This window comes from Schistocerca serialis, chromosome 1 (assembly GCF_023864345.2).
Source record: "Schistocerca serialis cubense isolate TAMUIC-IGC-003099 chromosome 1, iqSchSeri2.2, whole genome shotgun sequence".
NCBI lineage: Eukaryota > Metazoa > Arthropoda > Insecta > Orthoptera > Acrididae > Schistocerca > Schistocerca serialis.
This window is the reverse complement of record NC_064638.1, coordinates 78,673,770-78,694,926: the sequence shown is the minus strand read 5'-3', so window position 1 is coordinate 78,694,926 and position 21,157 is coordinate 78,673,770.

The following is a 21,157-nucleotide window of genomic DNA, read 5'->3' as shown; positions in this document are numbered from 1 at the left end:
GTCATACAGAAAGAGCTGTACCCGTGACCATGAAAAACACTGACAGTACACGCCCTGTATCTGTTTTGCCTGATACCAAAGAGGAATCGTCAGACCGAGTCTTATGACTCATTAATTACAGCAACGCACTCGCAGTAGGTGGGAGGAGGGTATAAAACTTCAAAGCATCCAACTTAAGGTTTTCCGTGGTTTCCCTACACTGGTTAACTGAACGCTGGTATGATATCTGTTTCCTTCTATATCCCCATGAGCGAGGGGTGTTCAATAAATAACGGAACACATATTTTTTTGTCAATTTCGGTTGAAAAAAATTGGAATTTGTTGTGGGACATTGAAAATCAGTGTGGGTTTAGGCCTCTCAGAGGTTGTCAGGATCAGATCTTTAGCTTACGGCAAATAATGGAGAAGTGTTACGAGTGGAACAGGGAATTGTATCTATGCTTTATAGATCTAGAAAAGGCATATGACCGGATTCCTAGGAGGAAGTTATTGTCTGTTCTACGAGATTATGGGATAGGAGGCAAACTTTTGCAGGCAATTAAAGGTCTTGACATAGATAGGCAACAGTTAGAGTTGACGGTAAATTGAGTTCATGGTTCAGAGTAGTTTCAGGGGTAAGACAAGGCTGCAACCTGTCTCCACTGTTGTTCATATTATTTATGGATCATATGTTGAAAACAATAGACTGGCTGGGTGAGATTAAGGTATGTAAACACAAAATAAGCAGTCTCGCATATGCGGATGACTTAGCTGTGATGGCAGATTCGATTGAAAGTTTGCAAAGTAATATTTCAGAGCTAGATCAGAAATGTAAGGACTATGGTATGAAGATTAGCATCTCCAAAACGAAAGTAATGTCAGCGGGAAAGAGATATAAACGGATTGTTGTGCCAAATAGGAGGAACAAAGTTAGAACAGGTGGACAGTTTCAAGTACTTAGAATGCATAATCTCACAGGATGGCAACATAGTGAAAGAACTGGAAGCGAGGTGTAGCAAAGCTAATGCAGTGAGCGATCAGCTAAGATCTACTCTCTTCTGCAAGAAGGAAGTCAGTACCAAGACTAAGTTATCTGTGCACCGTTCAATCTTTCGACCAACTTTGTTGTATGGGAGCGAAAGCTGGGTGGATTCAGGTTACCTTACCAATAAGATTGAGGTTACGGATATGAAACTAGCTAGGATGATTGCAGGTACTAGTAGATGGGAAAAATGGTAGGAGGGTGTCCAAAATGAGGAAATCAGAGAAAAACTGGGAATGAACTCTATAGATGTAGCAGTCAGGGCGAACAGGCTTAGGTGGTGGGGTCATGTTAAACGCATGGCAGAAGCACGGCTACCCAAGAGACTCATGGGTTCAGCAGTAGAGGGAGGAGGAGTCGGAGTAGACCAAGGAGAAGGTACCTGGATTCGGTTAAGAATGACTTTGAAGTAATAGGCTTAACATCAGAAGAGGCACCAATGTTAGCACTGAATAGGAGATCATGAAGAAATTTTATAAGGGGGACAATGCTCCAGACTGAACACTGAAAGGCATAATTAGTCTTGATGATGATGATGTGGGACATTACGGAATATTCTCGCTCAGCTCTTATAGTTTCATGAAATTCCGATAGGTGGCGTCACTATACGTACCCCTCAAAATGACGTCTGCGTTCCAAGCAGAAAGATGTCATTGAGTTTCTTTTAGCGGAAAACAAGAGCATCGCGGATATTCATAGGCGCTTGCAGATTGTCTACGGAAACTTAGCAGCGAATAAAAGGTGAGGCGTCTCTTATCATCGCAACAAGGTCGCGCAAACCCGTCCGATCTTCCTCGTGCCGGTCGGCCGCATACAGCTGTGACTCCTACAATGTTGGAACGCGCGGACACTCATTCGAGGTGATCGACGAATCGCACTCAAACACATCGCTCCTTACCCGAACGTTTGGGTTGGTAGTGCTGACACACACGTGCACCAGCTGTGTTACTCAAAGGTGTATGCCCTGTGCGCTCTTCGTCGCCTGACACAAGACCGTAAAAGCCGTCCATCTGGTTTGGCCAACTACGGGTGCACTCCGCGGGAAGCAGTATGTGGATAATCGTGAGGTTATTGATGCAGCAAAACATGGGATCCGACATCGACAAGCAGAGTGGTATCATGCAAGAACACGGGCCATCCCAGTAAGGTGACCGAGGCCGACGCATTGAGCGGAGATTATGTTCAAAAATAGGATTTTCAGCCAAACAAGGCAACAATGTAGGTAATGATATGCTGTACTGGAATCCTGAATAAAATCAACCAAAAGAGTGTTGCATTACTTATTGAATGCTCCTCATACACTGTATGATCAAAAGTTTCGACTGTGTCCAGCCATCTGCTCAGAAGATGACCTTCACTACGCAACGGGAAATCCACTGCAAGTGGCCAAATTTTTATCAAAGGTTATATAAACTGTGTTGATCTGACAACAATTGTATAAATTGTGTTTCTGACACAAGAATAATAATAATTACATAAACGAATAAAAATTTTACTTAACTCTCACACAGTTCTTTGTGGCAGGATTGCTTGGTAATATACAACTGCCACTGACTATGAAAGCATCACTTGATGCTCTTATCAACAAAACTGATCTCTTGCAGCACAAAATACAACATATACGGAAGTACATTTCATCTAAGACTTTAATTGTCACTCTACTGCAGGATGATGTTGACTACTGTAGTGGAGGCAACTACACCCCCTGTAATCTATCTCCCCTTCCTTCTTCCTATATCCGACCAGTCAAAAAATCCAAGATGAAAGCAGCTCAGTTGTGCATTATGCCCAACCGCACCCCTCCCCCTCTTTCCAGCCAATCACAGTGAAGTAATGACATTATGCAAAAAATATTGTCAAGTTCCATCATTCCCGTGAAAATCAAAGATGTATGTGGACCCATTCATTCCTCTGGCGTAACATTAAAAAGAGGCAGTCACTGCCGGCCGCTGTGACCGAGCGGTTCTAGGCGCTTCAGTCCGGAACCGCGCGGCTGCTACGGTCGCAGGTTCGAATCCTGCCTCGGGCATGGATGTATGTGCTGTCCTTAGGTTAGTTAGGTTTAAGTAGCTCTAAGTCTTAGGGGATTGATGAAATGAAATGTCGTGTGACGAGGGCCTCCCGTCGCGTAGACCGTTTGCCTGGTGCAAGTCTTTCGATTTGACGCCACTTCAACGACTTACGTGTCGATGGGGATGAAATGATGATGATTAGGACAACGCAACACCCAGTCCCTGAGCGGAGAAAATCTCCTCAGAATTTAAGTCCGTCCTCCCCCTTATTCCCCAATCAGAGAGCATAGTATAAGCCACGTTCAAACAGATTCCGTTCGAAGGCCGTACAGTCCAGAAGTGGTATCAGAATCAGGCAAAATCGCCGTTAGCATTGAGGAAAACATCCCACCGACACACCTTGAGGGCCGGCCGGATTGACCGTGTGGTTCTAGGCGCTTCAGTCCGGAACCGCGCGGCTGCTACGGTCGCAGGTTCGAATCCTGCCTCGGGCATGGATGTATGTGCTGTCCTTAGGTTAGTTAGGTTTAAGTAGCTCTAAGTTCTTGGGGCCTGATGACCTCAGAAGTTAAGTCCTATAGTGCTCAGGGCCATTTGAACACCAGGAGGAAGACACCCGCTTGGTAAAACTGGGGACAAAGGCGTCAGAATCTAATAGGGAGAGATCACGACTATAGGGCGAGTCTCTAGTGTTTCTATCCTGAGTTGGCGTAACTTCTGCGTTACGACAATTGTGATATGGTGACGTACGTTATCACTAAGCAGCAGCATGGAACTTGGTGCAGCATTCCACAACGGAGGTTGTCAACTGACATGCTGGCCCGTACACATTCTTCATTCTCCGATGGATGTATACCAGTGTTTGTCCTTCGGCAGCCAATTGAATAACAGCACGTTGGTCCTATTTGGAATCATTTGTCAATAACATCGCCATAGTTCAATTTTCCGCATTTACCGTACGCACGTCGAGAAGACACGAATGCCGCAATAACCATTGCCTACATCGTCGGTGCGTATATACCCGCATTGGAGTTGCGCTGCTTTGTATATACACTGCAGCATCTCCCTGAAACGGAAACTTCCTGATCGTCCGTTATATTTTAGCAGCCATTAAAATAAAAAGCCAATTACATTGTAGTCCCATCTTGACTATGCTCAAAATTATCAGAATTATGTATATACCACTGTAGCGTTTCTACATCTAAAATACGTGACACTGACTGTACTCCATGAAACGTCGTCAAAAATATTGCCAAGTAAGTTTGCGTTACTGACAACAAAAAATTATTAATGAATGGGTTTACCGGGCGCATCTGTTAACTTCATTGGAAGCTGCATATCATTCGCTAAGAATATTAGAACGAGTATAAACCATGAGAGTTCTCATGTAAGGCCGGCCGAAGTGGCCGTGCGGTTAAAGGCGCTGCAGTCTGGAACCGCAAGACCGCTACGGTCGCAGGTTCGAATCCTGCCTCGGGCATGGATGTTTGTGATGTCCTTAGGTTAGTTAGGTTTAACTAGTTCTAAGTTCTAGGGGACTAATGACCTCCGCAGTTGAGTCCCATAGTGCTCAGAGCCATTTGAACCATTTTTTTTAAGTTCTCATGTAAACAGTGCACAGGAATAGTGGTTCACTGAGATTATGTTAAAAGGCTCGGACCATGTGAACATGTGTACATGTCAGTTCAATATAAGAATCTTTTGCAGTGAACCACTTAACAACAGACTTAAGGCAGAAACTGGAATAGTGAAAATAAATAATTTCTGCAGTCAATGCTGATTATGATGTCTGTTAAAAAGGAAGTAAATTGGATGACTCTTTTTCTAAGGAGCCATATCAGCATTTTTCTTAAGCTAGTTAGGAAAACATCGGAAAACCCAAAACATTACCGTCACTGTTGCGACTGCCAGTCCAGCGTCTTAACCACTGGGGCACCTGTCGCAGAGTAATGGGAAGTATTTATGTGTATCTTAAGGGAAATGCTTTTAAACTGGCAGCACAAGACTACGTAACAGTTCTCAGAACGACTTTCATCGCTAAGAAGTAATACGAAGCGCCACAAACAAAAAAACACTTTTACAGGCGCGCAAACAGAGTTCCGTCTGTGTGGCCTTGTCAGAAAGGCAACGTGTTCGTACTGACTGTGGGTCAGCTGGCGTTGCGTAAGGTTCTTTCGTGGAACCAAACACAAACTACCTGCAGCGACACCTGAAACTGGAGACAACTGTGAAAAACATTCTTATGTTTCCCTGTACCTTCATCTCCTAGAGACCAAATTTCAAATTAATTACGCAGTAGAATTCCTCTCATGCTGTAATTGCGCATTTCTGTTTCACAACTCATTGAATATGTCCCAACTAGTTTCAGTTTCACTTTAGCCCAGGTGTTAACCTATTACCTGTCGCATCTTTCGAGCCCTTAGATTTCATTTCGAACGTAATTTTGACGTTTGCTGATACGATTAATGTTACATTAACGAAACTAATTTTATACACATGTTTTGAAGCACATCTCAGGACTGTTACGAGTGTTTTCCAACGCTGTCGAAGGACCTACTATCGTATTTCACGACGATAGGCATTTGCAGACGTGTTAAAGCGTATATGAAACGTAGGGCGACTGTGAAGCGGATATATAAGCACCGACGATGTAGGCAAGGTATTAGTGTCGCATCCACGTCTCTCAGACGTGCGTGCTGTAAATGCATAACCATGATCTGAGGCGACATTGTTACCAAATGCAGCCAAATAGGACCAACGTGCTGTTATTCCCTTGGCTGCCGAAGGACAAACACCTGTATACATCCATCGGAGAATGAAGAATGTGTATGGGCCAGCATGTGTGTCGACAACCACCGTTGTGGAACGGCACACCAAGTTCCGTGCTGGTGCCTAATGATAACGTACGTCGCCATATCACAATTGTCATGACGTAGAAGTTACTCCTACTCAAGTTGGAGACACTGAAGAACTCTTCTTATAGTCCTGATCCCTCCCCATTCGATTTTCACACCGTCAGTCCCCTAAAAGAAGGCTTTGAAGGGTCGACAATTCCGTCGGATGAGAATGTGCAGTAGGCGGCTAGGGACTTCATGTATTTTATCAAACGGGTATCTTTATCCTGGTTCGTCTGTGGGACCATGGCCTCAGTACTCACGGCGATTTTACCTGATTGCCATACCGCTTCTGTACGCCCTTCGAACGGAAATTTTTTAATCACCCCTTGTGCTGATGCCTGTAAGTTCACGACAATAAGTAGTTCACTTCTCGCTCAACGAAAACTTTATGGAAAGACTTCCGTTCAGCCATACCGTTTTGTGTCTGCCGCAATTTTCCTAAATTGCTCTCAATAAATTCAGAGTTCATTGCTTCACGTACCGTGCGATGATTTTCTTCTCCATCCTCGCTGTCTACCTGGAGATTGACGAGAAGCTAAATTCTGGCAGTCACCTTGACCACTCACCTGAGCACATTGTAATTGTATACGTTTGTGTACATGGCACACTGGGTGACACTACAGGATCTTTGATAAATGATTTATAAGTATAACTTCGTCGACTGCATGACCATCGATTTATAGGCCTTTCTTTCCGGTATGTATTTTGAAGCAGAAACTCCATCTTTTATTCTTCCAGGATTTAGTTAATGCTTGTGATGTAAATCCACAATCGATTACCGAGATAAGGTCGATCGCAACATCTAATAAAAAACTAATTGAACCTAATCAAAAAATTATATCAAGCGATTTTCACTTTTTCCTTATGCACGACAAATTTATGACAACAGTGATTCCATTGACAGCATAAAATCTTTCGATATTGTATTTCCTGTAACACATCCGTATTTCAAGTGTTGAGACCGCTTCAGTAACGTACCCCACATTTTGCTACCGTTAAGTGAGGATCCACAGCAACTAAAGGTCATACTAAAATAATTGGATTCATTGGGGACCAACTCATTTCGATAATTCAAAAATTGTGTCACATATGTACAAAGGCAGCTGTTGCTTAATATTTATATTCAACAAAAAGACTATATCAAAAATCGACTTTTGCTCAGCACATTTTGAAGGACAAGAGCCTTGTTTTGTACATACAAATGCAAACCAAACATATCAATTGTATTAATATTACCAAAATGTAAATTAGAATATTAAATTCTACATAACTTCAAAAATATTACAGAGTGCTCCAGCAAGACTTGAGCAAAAATTGCTTTAAGATAAGAGACTTTATACATAAATTCACAGCACAAACATTCCATTAAGGTAAGACATTTCATAAATAAATTCATAGTCCTTTTAAGTTTAATGAAAAATTCTTTTACTTTATTTCCGTAAAAGAACAGGAAGATTTGAGGATATGTTAGTGGAACCATTTATGGTTACATCATTAATACACATTCAAACAAATTTAATTTACAACACTGCCTTTGCTCGTGGAAACACACAACGCAGTCTGACAAGACAGACACATCTTCTCTGAACTCACTTAGTTAATTCTCAGCAGAAGCGTCCACGTCGCGGGAGTGAGTGCGACTGACAATGAACTGATGGCTAACTTCTACTGTGGACCTAGTATCGTGAGGTATAATGCATCACAATTCTCCACGGAAACGGATGAAGACCACGTCGGCAGTGAGGTGGAGATGAATTACTTGGGTTCAGCAGATCCAGCGTAGATGACAATCCTGCTTTTGAGGCTGGTATAAAAACAACTAGTGAAGGGCAACAGTGATCACCAGTATCAGGTAACGTACAAGAACGGATCTTGGATCATTTCGTGACTGGAATTTTACAGGCTTGACTGTAAAAGTTAATACGGCTGTATGGCTGCGAGGAGAAGCCAGCGGGAAACCGCTCCGTTATTTCTCTATGAGACATCATTGCCACTAAAGCAAAGACAAATGTAACCAGAGGGTGCTACACTTCCCCCTTTTTTGTTATAAAATATCTACTTGGAATTTTCACAGAATGTTCCTTTCTCACAGTACGTTCCGAGCTGGTAAATTTGACTCATTGTTAAGGAAATGACTCGAATAGGCCTAGCTACATTTCGCGTCAATGACAGAAAGTACCCAAACAACGTACAACGTCAGTTTCAAGGCGATACATTTTATTACGCCGGAACCAATTATGTACATCATTGATATGGAGTAGGTATATTCATAAAATAGGGAAGTTAATAAGTATAGTAAGATTAACTGAACACATTATTTTGATACAACTAAATTCACAGGAGGACAAGATCAATCTAATACAGATATACGCACGCACGGCTGGGATATCTGATAATGAAGTCGAGCTGTTTTATTATGACCTAGATACCATTCGTAAAAGAACATATTACAATGATTTTAGGTGATTTTAATGCCAAATTGGATAACTAAAATTTGATGAAGGTGGACGATGGACTAGGTGTCACAAACGAACGAGGCGAAAGAATGAGTTCACTCAGTGAAACAGATTTGTAATAACGAACGTGTGGATCAAGTTTTCCAAACGTAGATTACATACACAAACATCACCAAGACATATCACAGAACACACAATCACAATTCAGACTGACTTCATCCTCATTAACCAAATGCCACAGGAATAATGTAACAGCTAGAAGCCGACATAAACTCGTAGAAACGTTTAGAGTAAAATTTAAAAAACTGGTATGCAAAACACTTGTAAGTAGGCTGTTTAGGTTTTCTTATTGGTAACGCCACGTAGCACTCTGTGTGAGAATCACTGGCCGTGCTGTGTGCAGTCTGTGGCTAGTTTGCATTGTTGTCTGCCATTGTAGTGTTGGGCAGAGGCAGCTGGCTGTGAACAGCGCATAGCGTTGCGCAGTTGGAGGTGAGCCGCCAGCAGTGGTGGATGTGGGGAGAGAGATGGCGGAGTTTTGTAATTTGTCATGAACTGCTATATATATTATGACTATTAACGTAAATACATTGTTTGTTCTCTATTAATATCTTTCATTCGCTAATTATCCCTATCAGTAGTTAGTGCCTTCCATAGTTCGAATCTTTTATTTAGCTGGCAGTAGTGGCGCTCACTGTACTGCAGTAGTTCGAGTTATGAAGATTTTTGTGAGGTAAGTGATTTCTGAAAGGTATAGTTTAATGTTACTCAGGGCCATTCTTTTGCAGTGATTTTTGAAAGTCAGATTGCGTTGCGCTAAAAATATTGTGTGTCAGTTTAAGCACAGTCCTGTATAAATTGTTCTAAGGGGACGTTTCATATGGCGACCCTGCCAGGATACCTCACGGGAATCTTCTGATTTTTTCTTGTAGTTTGTAAAATTAGTGTAGATTTTGTTTATTGCTAGTGCATAATTGTAGAGAGAATTTCCCTTGTAGTTGTAGTTTTTCATTGTTGTACAGTAAAACAGTTGCGGCATGCATGTAGATTTGCACCAAGTATTTCGCAGCTGCGCTTGCAATTAACTAGATATTATTTTCAGTGCTATGTTAATGTGTTCCCCTATTTTTGCTCTTCAAATTGTGCTTTCCTGTGTTATCGTGTGAAATATTGTGACAATAATGGCGTGTGAAAAACGTAATACTAGGCTCCAAAGTAAACTGACAAATGACAGTGAAGACGAAAGCAGGGTGTTAGCGCCACCGAGTAATGAATTAACTAATGTTCAAAGTAGTAATTTGGTAATTGTACATAGGGAAATGGAGCGGGCTGCAAACAATGGTGTAAACAGTGAAACAATTAGTGGACAGGGAAGCATTATCGATCGATCGGTCGGCAACAGCTTACCTCAGGAATCCGAAATGACAGGACACAATCTTGCAAATACTGTAGATTCAGGTTTTGGGTCCTCACCATTTTCTCAAATGAGTCAAGACACATTTTCTGCTTGTCAAAATGTGAATGTTGCCGGTGAAAATGCACTGCCAAAAAACATAGAAAAACAGATTCCAGACACTAATACATTATTATTGCAATTAATGCAACAAATGGAACAAAATCAGAGACAAATGGGACAAAAGCTTCAAAAGTTAGACACAATGGAACAAAATGAGAGACAAACACAGCAAAAGCTTCAAAAGTTAGACACAATGGAACAAAATCTTCAAAAGTTAGACACCACACTTGAACAAACACGTGAAGATTTAACTACTGAGTTACATAAAATCGAATCGAAATGTCAAAAAGTCTGTAATGACGTAAAAACACAAATTTGTGAGCATTTTCAACCTATTTTTTCGCGGCATGAAAATGCATTACAGAATCACGAAGCAGCCATAAAAGAACTGCAAATTATTGTTCATGAAAATCATGAGACCTTGCAAGCTAAAATTGACTCAGTTGCATCTACCGATTTGGTAGATTGCAAAAACTCAGGAAAACTTAAAGGACACAGTAGAAAGACACATGGAGGAAATTAGTACATTATCAGAGAAAGTAGTTAAACTTTCGGATCAGGTCACTAACTTATCTACAAAGGTAGATGATGATCTGAATGACACAAGACCTGTAGCCTTCACTGACACAGAAGAGTATGAACAAATTAGAAAATTCAAACAAAATCAAAATCAAATCAATACACAGTACAAAAGAGATCAGTTGGCACAAGTAGGACAAGAATTACGTATTTCAGAGGACACTCGTGCCCCAATACGGGAAGAGGGACATAGAAATACGGAACAGCCACAAAATAACATAGCGCATTTCGGAAATTATGAAAGAAATTGGCAAGGTGCACCGAATTTTGAAATGGAACCGCCGAAACGACGTAACAATGACCGCTATGCGACTCGCCGACATGATGATTTTGACTATAAGCTGTTCATTACTACACGTAAATTTAAAACATTTAAGAATTCTGGCAACGACATTCATCCACAAGCGTGGCTCCATCAATTCTCTCATTGTTTTCCTTCCAACTGGTCATTAGAACACAGATTAGAATTTATGTGTGGCTACTTAGAGAATGAACCAGCTGTAAGAATGCGATCGGTCATTCACGATTGCCGCAGTGAAGGAGAGTTTTACCATGCCTTCCTCTCAGCATATTGGTCTCAAGCCACACAAGACCGAGTAAAACATAGCATCATAATGATGAAACATTTCGAACAATCTGAATTTTCCAGTCTTGTGAAATATTTTGAAGACATGTTGCACAAGAATCAGTACCTGTCAAACCCATACAGCCCCTCAGAACTCATCCGCATTTGCTTAATCAAATTGCACCGAATTTTGAAATGGAACCGCCGAAACGACGTAACAATGACCGCTATGCGACTCGCCGACATGATGATTTTGACTATAAGCTGTTCATTACTACACGTAAATTTAAAACATTTAAGAATTCTGGCAACGACATTCATCCACAAGCGTGGCTCCATCAATTCTCTCATTGTTTTCCTCCCAACTGGTCATTAGAACACAGATTAGAATTTATGTGTGGCTACTTAGAGAATGAACCAGCTGTAAGAATGCGATCGGTCATTCACGATTGCCACAGTGAAGGAGAGTTTTACCATGCCTTCCTCCCAGCATATTGGTCTCAAGCCACACAAGACCGAGTAAAACGTGGCATCATAATGATGAAACATTTCGAACAATCTGAATTTTCCAGTCTTGTGAAATATTTTGAAGACATGTTGCACAAGAATCAGTACCTGTCAAACCCATACAGCCCCTCAGAACTCATCCGCTTTTGCTTAATCAAATTGCCTGAACATTTACGACATATTATTTTGGCAGGACGTTGCAAAGACGACATTGAAGCTTTTCAGGGACTCTTACAAGAATTAGAAATTGACACAGACAGTCGCAGGATGCGGAAACAGGAAAACAATCACTACAGGTCACATCCGTCACAATTCCGTGACGACAGAAGCAATAGCTGGACACGACAAGCCTATTCTTACAACGTAAATCGTGAGCAAAACAGACACCACCCGTATGACAACCACTGGCAGAGTAATAGTTACAGAGAAAGATCGCATTTCCGTAGTAATGAATATGACAGAGACAGTCATAGAAACAGACAATTTGGCAACCAGAACTATTATTATCACGGGAGACAGAATAACTTCAGACGCAACCGTGCAGTGATAATTCAGGGAGAAATGCTCCACCACTTAACTGACAAGAAAGAAACTACACGAACTACCGATATGACGACAGACGATATAATCACAACGACAGACCTGAATTTCATCAGAACTGGCGGGATTTAAACAGAGCAGGGCCCTCTCGAGGAGGTGAATTTGTAGAAGTTAGGTCTCCAAATCCCAATACCGACGCGCGCCAACAAAGGAACAGACAATGACTCGCACCACAGGCAGCCGCGTGCGCCCGCTGGCTCAGGGAAAAATAACATAAACGCTAACCTTAGAAAAATTCCAGTTTTCTTTACCGACGTATACCACATGATAATTGCGTTAAAGTTGAAACTCTGTGTACTAGGAAGAGCAAAGGGTTACACGACATTTCACATGTAAAACCGTTTATGGAAAGGCTGTTTAGGTTTTCTTATTGGTAACGCCACGTAGCACTCTGTGTGAGAATCACTGGCTGTGCTGTGTGCAGTCTGTGGCTAGTTTGCATTGTTGTCTGCCATTGTAGTGTTGGGCAGAGGCAGCTGGCTGTGAACAGCGCGTAGCGTTGCACAGTTGGAGGTGAGCCGCCAGCAGTGGTGGATGTGGGGAGAGAGATGGCGGAGTTTTGTAATTTGTCATGAACTGCTATATATATTATGACTATTAACGGAAATACATTGTTTGTTCTCTATTAATATCTTTCATTTGCTAACTATCCCTATCAGTAGTTAGTGCCTTCCATAGTTTGAATCTTTTATTTAGCTGGCAGTAGTGGCGCTCGCTGTACTGCAGTAGTTCGAGTAATGAAGATTTTTGTGAGGTAAGTGATTTCTGAAAGGTATAGTTTAATGTTAATCAGGGCCATTCTTTTGCAGTGATTTTTGAAAGTCAGATTGCGTTGCGCTAAAAATACTGTGTGTCAGTTTAAGCACAGTCCTGTATAAATTGTTCTAAGGGGACGTTTCACTCTATTGAATAAAATGAACACAGAATTACGAGGGTTATTCCAAAAGTAAGGTCCGATTCGCCGTAACTATTGAAATTTGGCGCCAATGACAAAACACGCATGCGCGCCGACTCCCGGCAAGCCTTGCGCGTCAAACGCCGCCATTCGCTTTGTTACTGTTGCTGAGTGTAGTTCACACTGTCACTTTACAATGTTTAAGACAATTGATCAGCCCGCCGATTGTGAAGTAAGGGCAGTGATACGGTTTTTGTCTGCAAGAAACAATTCAGCGGCGGAAATCCATCGGCAGATTACTGAAGTGTACGGTCCTAACATAATGAGCGACAGTAAAGTGCGCAAGTGGGTGCGAGCTTTTAATGAAGGACGGGATAATGTGCACGATGAACCTCGGTGTGGCCGACCATCAGTGATTTCAGACGATTTGGTCAATGCGGTTGACAAAAAAATTCGTGAAGATCGCCGATTCACTATTACAGACGTAGACATGCATTTTACGAATGTGAGTAGAACAACTTTGTACAGAATTGTGTCTGAACATTTGAAGTTTCACAAATTGTGTGCCCGTTGGGTTCCCAGGCTGCTTACTGAGCCCCAACGAATGAAAAGAATGGCTTTTGCTCTTGATTTTTTGGAGCGATATCATAAGGAAGGTGACAGTCTTTTAGACAATGTTGTCACAGGGGATGAGACATGGGTTTCTCACATCACTCCAGAGTCTAAACGTCAGTCAATGCAATGGCGTCACACGTCATCGCCAGTCAAGGTCAAGGCAAAGCAGACAATCTCAACACGTAAGGTTATGGCGACTGTGTTCTGGGATAGACGTGGAGTATTGTTAGTCGACTTTATGGAGAGAGGAACAACGATTAATAAAGCCGCCTACTGCGCTACCCTGACTAAACTTCGATGTGCAATCCAGAATAAGCGACGTGGTCTTTTGTCGTCTGGAATCTTGTTGTTGCATGACAATGCCAGACCCCACACTGCAAATGAAACGCAAGCTCTGATCAAGAAATTTGGATGGGAACAGATGGACCATCCTCCTTACAGTCCGGACCTGGCGCCAAGTGATTTCCACCTGTTCCGTTACTTAAAGGAGTTTCTCGGCGGCAAGCGCTTCGACACAGATGATGAAGTGAAAGAAGCAGTTAAGGACTGGTTATCGTCACAGGCGGCCGATTTCTATAACATGGGCATTCAAAAGCTTGTTGAACGATGTGACAAATGTTTAAATAAGTATGGAAGTTATGTAGAAAAATAGATAAAGATGTAAGGAATGTAAATAAAACAATTGTTTTGAAAAAACATTTTAGTTTTGATTTTTTTTTTATAACCGGACCTTACTTTTGGAATAACCCTCGTACTTAAGGGGCTCCGGAAAGGCTCAAAATCATGAAAAGTTCAATTTTTACTTTTTTGCGTTTTCTGAATCTGCAGACTATTACCTTTTAATAGATATATAATTTATTCAATCCCGAAGACTACAACTATTTTTAAATTTTTTTTGAAATGTGTTCTACGTGGGCGTGACTCACTGTGGCGCTGTTAAACTGCTGTCAAATGGTATTATTATTAACGTCCGTGTTCATCAGGTACATTTTAGTGATTTGAGATAAAGTATGTGTTGTGGCTAACCTGTGATGGTTCAATATATATCGCTGGTGTGATTGTCGATTGTTTCATGTTTATTTACTCTGTCGTTATCTCGAAAATATTCGTAATTAATTCTGTTCCTTGAGTCTCTGTTTTGTTGAAGTATAATAATGAGTAAAAGTAAAGTTATTAGAAATCCTCTGAAGGCTTTTAAGAAAAGGAGAAATGTTGGAAAGCCAAAGGTATGTGTTATTACTGTAAACAATAGAGACGATAACCAAGTGAGTGAACCTAACCTCTCAAGTACACCTGCCCATAGCAGTCAAAGTGGGAAAGAAAATACTTCACAGAAGAAACTTGGTTCAATGAGTGAAAACTATGAATGTTTTATGGGCGAATCTGATGTGAATGAAATATTTGATATGTCGGTTCTCAAAGGAATTTTTTCAAACTGTGTAAGATGTATTCATTGTAGTGAAGTTGGTCTGGAACTCTCCATAATAAAGCACGTAGGACTTGCTAGTGAAATACAACTGAAATGTGATAAGTGTTCATACATGACCACCTTTTGGAACAGTGTTGCAGTAACTGCAACTGAAGAAAATGGTGGTAAAATCTACGAGCACAACAACGAGCGATGCTTGCTTTAGGCAAGGAACGCCTTCGGGCTGCAGACAGGGCTGTAAAGAGTCTAGAAATACAAGCAAGAGTAAACAGGAGGAGGAACAAGAGGAAGCTGGAGGAGGAGTTTTCAGAGGATGAAGATAATCCATCCTATGGACCTGGAATGCACTAAAAAGTTAATCCAATCTTTGTCGCTCGATTCCCAAAACTTTTATTTTCTCATACTAATTACATATTTTCTAAGGATCTTCCAAACATATTTGTTTCAAACTTTCAGTAAATGTTACACATTACCTTCTGCATAATTTAACACAGCCTTTTTCCAAAAAACTGTATATTTTTGAATATATAAATAAAAAATTGCAAAAAAATGTTGTGAATTTTCATTACAATTGAAAAAAATTATCTTTAATAACTGAAGTAAAATTTTGTAAAATCCCTGTGTTAAGTTGTAGCCCATATTCCAATAAATAATCTGTAAAAAGTTCAACTTGCTACCTCAAATACTTTGTGAGGAAAGATGTAATTTATAAGCGTTATTTTAACATTGCAAGTATAGGGCGTTCCGGAGCCCCTTAAGGAAAAGTTAATAGAAATTAAGATAAGCGACAGTATAAAAACAAGACTAACTCACAGAGAAGAAGGTGACAGCGTTGACGACGATTGCAAAACAATGAATGAAGCTGGACTTAGCTAGCAAAGCAAACAGTAATACAAAACGAACTGACACATGACATCATGCCTACGATGGACGGAAGAAGAAAATATAAAGTAATAATAATTTAAAAAAAGACCAATGTATCAGACTTAAGACAATTCAGGCTAAGGAGAATCAGAGGAAAAAATATCAGAAATTACAAGAGCTCGATAATAAAGATAATATTTTTTTAGATTAAAGAAATTACAGGAACGGCGAGGAGCAAAAACCACAGTTTAAAGATTAACAGGGGAACCTAATCCTGGATATTTCGCAGAAACTTTGGAAGATGGTAAAAATACATAAGAGAACTTGTTTAAGACCATAGAGACGAGATGAAAGAAGAAGTAGCAAAATATGGTCCAGCCGTTACAAAAAGTGAAGCGGAATACTCACTGAAATATGCAAAAGTGAGTAAATCACCCGGTCCAAACGATTATGAGTGGAACTCCTGGAGCTAATAGAAAATGATCAACTGTAGATATTAACTGATATATGTACCATGTAACAAAACAAGATGCATTCTAACAGAACGGCTAACATCTGCTTTTGTTGTGATATCCGGAAATGTTAAGGTAAAGAATGTTCCGAACTACAACAATAAGCTTAATGCAGAATACTGGAAAAGTTTACCTCGAAAACATTCACTACTGAATACATAAAGATCTAGAATATAGTATGAATGAAAATCACTTTGGATTTCACAACGGTATCGGAAGCAGAGAAGTATTATTTGCAAATTAATATTCTGGTACAAAAGGGCCGAAATAATTATGCATCAACATGTTGTGCATTGATTCCGTAAATGTTTTTGACAAAGAACGACACGATAAATTGGTTAGCCCATTGCAAGAAAGTGAAACTGATCGGCAGGTTCAAAAAATGGTTCAAATGGCTCTGAGCACTATGGGACTTAACATCTGAGGTCATCAGTCCCCTAGAACTTAGAACTACTTAAACCTAACTAACCTTAGAACATCACACACATCAATGCCCCAGGCAGGATTCGAACCTGCGACAGTAGCGGTCACGCGGTGACCGGCAGGACATTAGAACAATTAAGAACTTATAATGCCAACAGACCATTGTTATCAGCTGCGATGTAGACACATCAGAAGATGTAAGATAATGCGAGCAGCGAGAGAAGACTGTAATCTGTCCGCACTCCTGTTTAACTGTTATTCAGAAGCTGGCTTCTGGCAACCGACATCAGATATAGAAGAAGATACAATACTCGATGGAAAACAGACTAATAATATGCGTTGCGTTGACGACACTGTAGTACTGGTAGAAAATATAACACAAATACAGATACTATTCGAAGAAACAAATATAGTGAGAAACAATTTTCGTCTCAAAATGAGGTTTAGTAAAACCAAATACGTGATTATTAGTAAAAATCCAAAGATCTCATCAGATATTACAACTAACACCACTCATTCAAAGGGTATCAAAATATTAATATCTCGGTACCTGAATCAGTGATAACCTCGATCAGGCCAGTCGTTTTTTATCAGCCGCGCTTTAAACTTGCAACTAGGACACCGAATGCCTACATGTTATGTACTCTCAGCACTTGAAAATTGCCTAATCTTTCTCTGTTTATTTATTTATTTATTTAATTTTTTTCCTTGCCTCTCTCTCCTTCCTTGCCAGTTGCTTTAGTGGATCGTATGAAACAATTACAGCACGGCCAAATAAACAATAGTCTACTGTCACGCAACAGAATAACGACTTATTAGCAAATGTGTGTAATGTGACTCGGGGGAACGTATACATATAGCGTTCTGAGGCGGTTTACTCAGTACCGACGGTATTCAACACTGAAAGGATCCTCCTACCCTTCCGCATTATTCAAGTTGAAGACTGGAGAAAAGCTAGGAAATCATCGGGATCTCTTTGCATAAATGGTGACATGCTTCCATAATTTACAGTGACACTCTTTTATACTGCGCAGCATAATAAAAGGACCAGTTTTTTGAATTTCCCTATTTATCTCCCATTGCAATACGCAAGTTGGCTCAAAAAAGGTGCCTGCAAACTTCCTCTGTAATGATGTAAAGGCACGGCGCCCAACAGCGTAACCTTCTGGCTCGGTGACGCTTGAGACAGCAACGTGTCGCCACATGCGAAGAAAGGCCAGAGCTCAGAAGTTCAAGTGAGGTTGGTTGGTTGGTTGTTTCGGGGAAAGAGACCAGAGGGCGAGGTCATCGGTCTCATCGGATTAGGGAAGGACGGGGAAGGAAGTCGACCGTGCCCTTTGAAAGGAACCATCCCGGCATTTGCCTGGAGCGATTTAGGGAAATCACGGAAAACCTAAATCAGGATGGTCGGACGCAGTATTGAACCGTCGTCCTCCCGAATGCGAGTCCAGTGTCTAACCATCAAGTGAGGTGTAAGGTGGATTAATGACGTCACACTGGTACCGAATTTAACCACAATTATGCCCAACGCCACCATGGACGTGCCTTTTTTTTACGCGTCTGCGGTGGTCACAATCGCGACGTCAATCGTTCAGACGACGAGATTTTCTTATGGGTGGGAGAGGGAAACATTTCAGGCACACCGCCGCTCAGTGCCTTAGGGAGTGGCATAATGGGCGTCGATGAAACCATCCGTTCCATTGGGGCGTTGATTCCCGCGGAATTTACGATAACATGTGACTCGGCTGACAGCCCTTGACATTCAACACTACTCTAAGGACATCGAGGCCCAGCAACCCCACTGAAAGTGTTCGCACTCTATGGGGTACAGTGCGATTACAGTTTTTGCTTTGGTGTACAGTGTGGAACCACTAGCTACCGTTCAAAACCACCCGAGGAAATTGAAACTTGATCCGAAGAAGCAAAAGGTGCTCGTGCTCTTTCAGGCCTCCTCTTTCAGCCCTTCTGTGGCATGAACACGGACATATGAGTGAATAAAACGTGGAAGAGACCGTCTAAAACCAAATAGTTCGGCACCACCCTCGGTGCCACCAGCCAATCTTAGTTGAGCACCTTAAAAATGTACCTCTACAGACACATCCCGTGACGGAAATTCTATCTGCCTGCTGGCAGCCTCAGCTGCTGTCCCTGACCCTGCTAGCAGCCCATCCATAGTCGGAGATGTGTCGGAGGGGTCGCCTGTCTCCAAGCGCCTGGAACTGCGTCTAGGTTATCTCTGTTCAGGTACAGTCTTAAAGTGCTCAGCAAAGGCGGGTGGTTGGCACCGAGGGTGTTGCCGAACTAGTAGGAAGGTGGGGGGGGGGGGGGGAGGGTCATAAGCACCCTTTCCCGTTTTATTCTCGCGTGTATAAACGTCGCAGTGGTCTGTGATCAAACCACAGGAGGGTGCGAAACAGAGTGGATTAGAAAGGCATAATCACCCTTTGCTGCTTCGGATCGCATTCAGATTTCGTCAAATGGTTTTGAACCGTTCCTAGTGGCTTCATTCCGTACAGCAGAGGAAAAATTGCGGTCGCACTGCACTCCAGAGGGGAGCGGTCACGTTTGGTGGTGTTCCTGGACCACAGAGTCCTTAGAGAAGGGTTGAATCGCCCGGGGAGTAACAGCACTATCGAAGAATGTCAAGGACGTCGTTCTGTTGCTCATTACACAGTACTGTTGTTTTCGACCGAGAAATGTGTGGGAATCGACGGCCCAAAGGGAGACATGGTTCCAGTAACGCCCTTTATGCCACCCCCTACGGCAATTCCGTTTCGATTCTCAGCTGCTACTCATAAGAAAACGACTTCATTTCAACGCTAGTCGTCGTGATTCTAGCCACCGCAGAGCGTCAAAAGAAGAGGTGAAATATCGGTAAGACGGCATCCCCTGTGTGACGACCTTCCCCGCGCATGTTGGCGTCGTGCATAATTTTGTAAAATTTGGTGTCAATATCATTAAGCCACATTACTCGTCACATGAACTTCTGAGCTCTGGCCTTTTTTTTTCCGCAAGTGTCGACACCTTGCTGTCTGAAGCGTCGCTGAACACGAGGATGAAGTCGCAGGGCGCCACGCTTTCGCACCATTCAGAAACGATTGGTCACCTAACACGCAACAGTTTACTATTCAGTCAAAACTTTCGACGATTCACTCATCTAGGAAGAAATGGAGATAATCGTTAATGTCAAAGGAAAAATATTACTCTCACAGATACACATGGAAAACATACCTTTCTATTAATTACCGTCTACTGCTGTAAAACAGTAGTCACAGAGTAGGGAAGTAGCACTGCCTAAATCGAAATTGAAAGCTTACAAATCTCTTACTAAATTCAAATATCTCTGTGAATCGTAGTAACAACACGAAATGCATCTCTATCATAAATGAGTTAAAGTAAACGTAACCCAAACGGTTACAGATTCTGATACCTTCCTCTCAAGATCAGCCAGAAATGCTCAGATGAACACTTACCGAGTTCAGTGATTTGAAAGCACTTCTACTAGTGAAGACTCCTCTGCCCTTAAGAGATTCGTTAAGTTCAAAAATTATCAACCAAAACCTCTCGTTCCTGTTCTCTCTTATCGTTGTCTGAGTCTGTCTTCGCTGTCGTATCTACCGCCACGATATCCAGAGAACCATTTCTCCGTTTAAAAAAGAGAGATTCGTTGGGTTTTAAGTGACCAAGCTTAAGCGACCAGGCTTCGTTTTTTCTATTCTTCTCATAGCCTCTTCCCTTCTCTGCCGTGTTTGCTTTGGTCTAAAATGACGCTGACTAGGGAACGGTTTCCCTGTTTAAAAAGGGGCTCGAGGAGAGGAATCGTTGGGCTTGAAACTTCTGGCCAACTTTCTCGCCCCGAGCCTCTTATGGCCTATTCCTTTCTCCGTCTGCTTGCTACCTTAATTTTCTGACACCCACGCAATCACGCAACGACAATCGCTCATGAAACACAGGATAAAGGAGATTCTGCGTTTCATGAACGATTGTGGTTGCATGATTGTGTGGGTGTCGGAAAATTAACATAGCATGCAGATTATAAATGAATGAAATAATACACCTAGCTTGGTCCATCTTCATCCCAGAGATTTTAGTGCAATCTTGTCTGGGTAAAAATTTAGAGTGGCAGACTGGATATCGAAAGAACAAACACGACACGCAAGTAATAAATTACAAGTTATTAAGAAACGAAACGACGATCGTGCATAGTATACGTATATGGAATGCAGGCAAGGACAATTAATAACGTAATAATGAAGAAGATTGTGG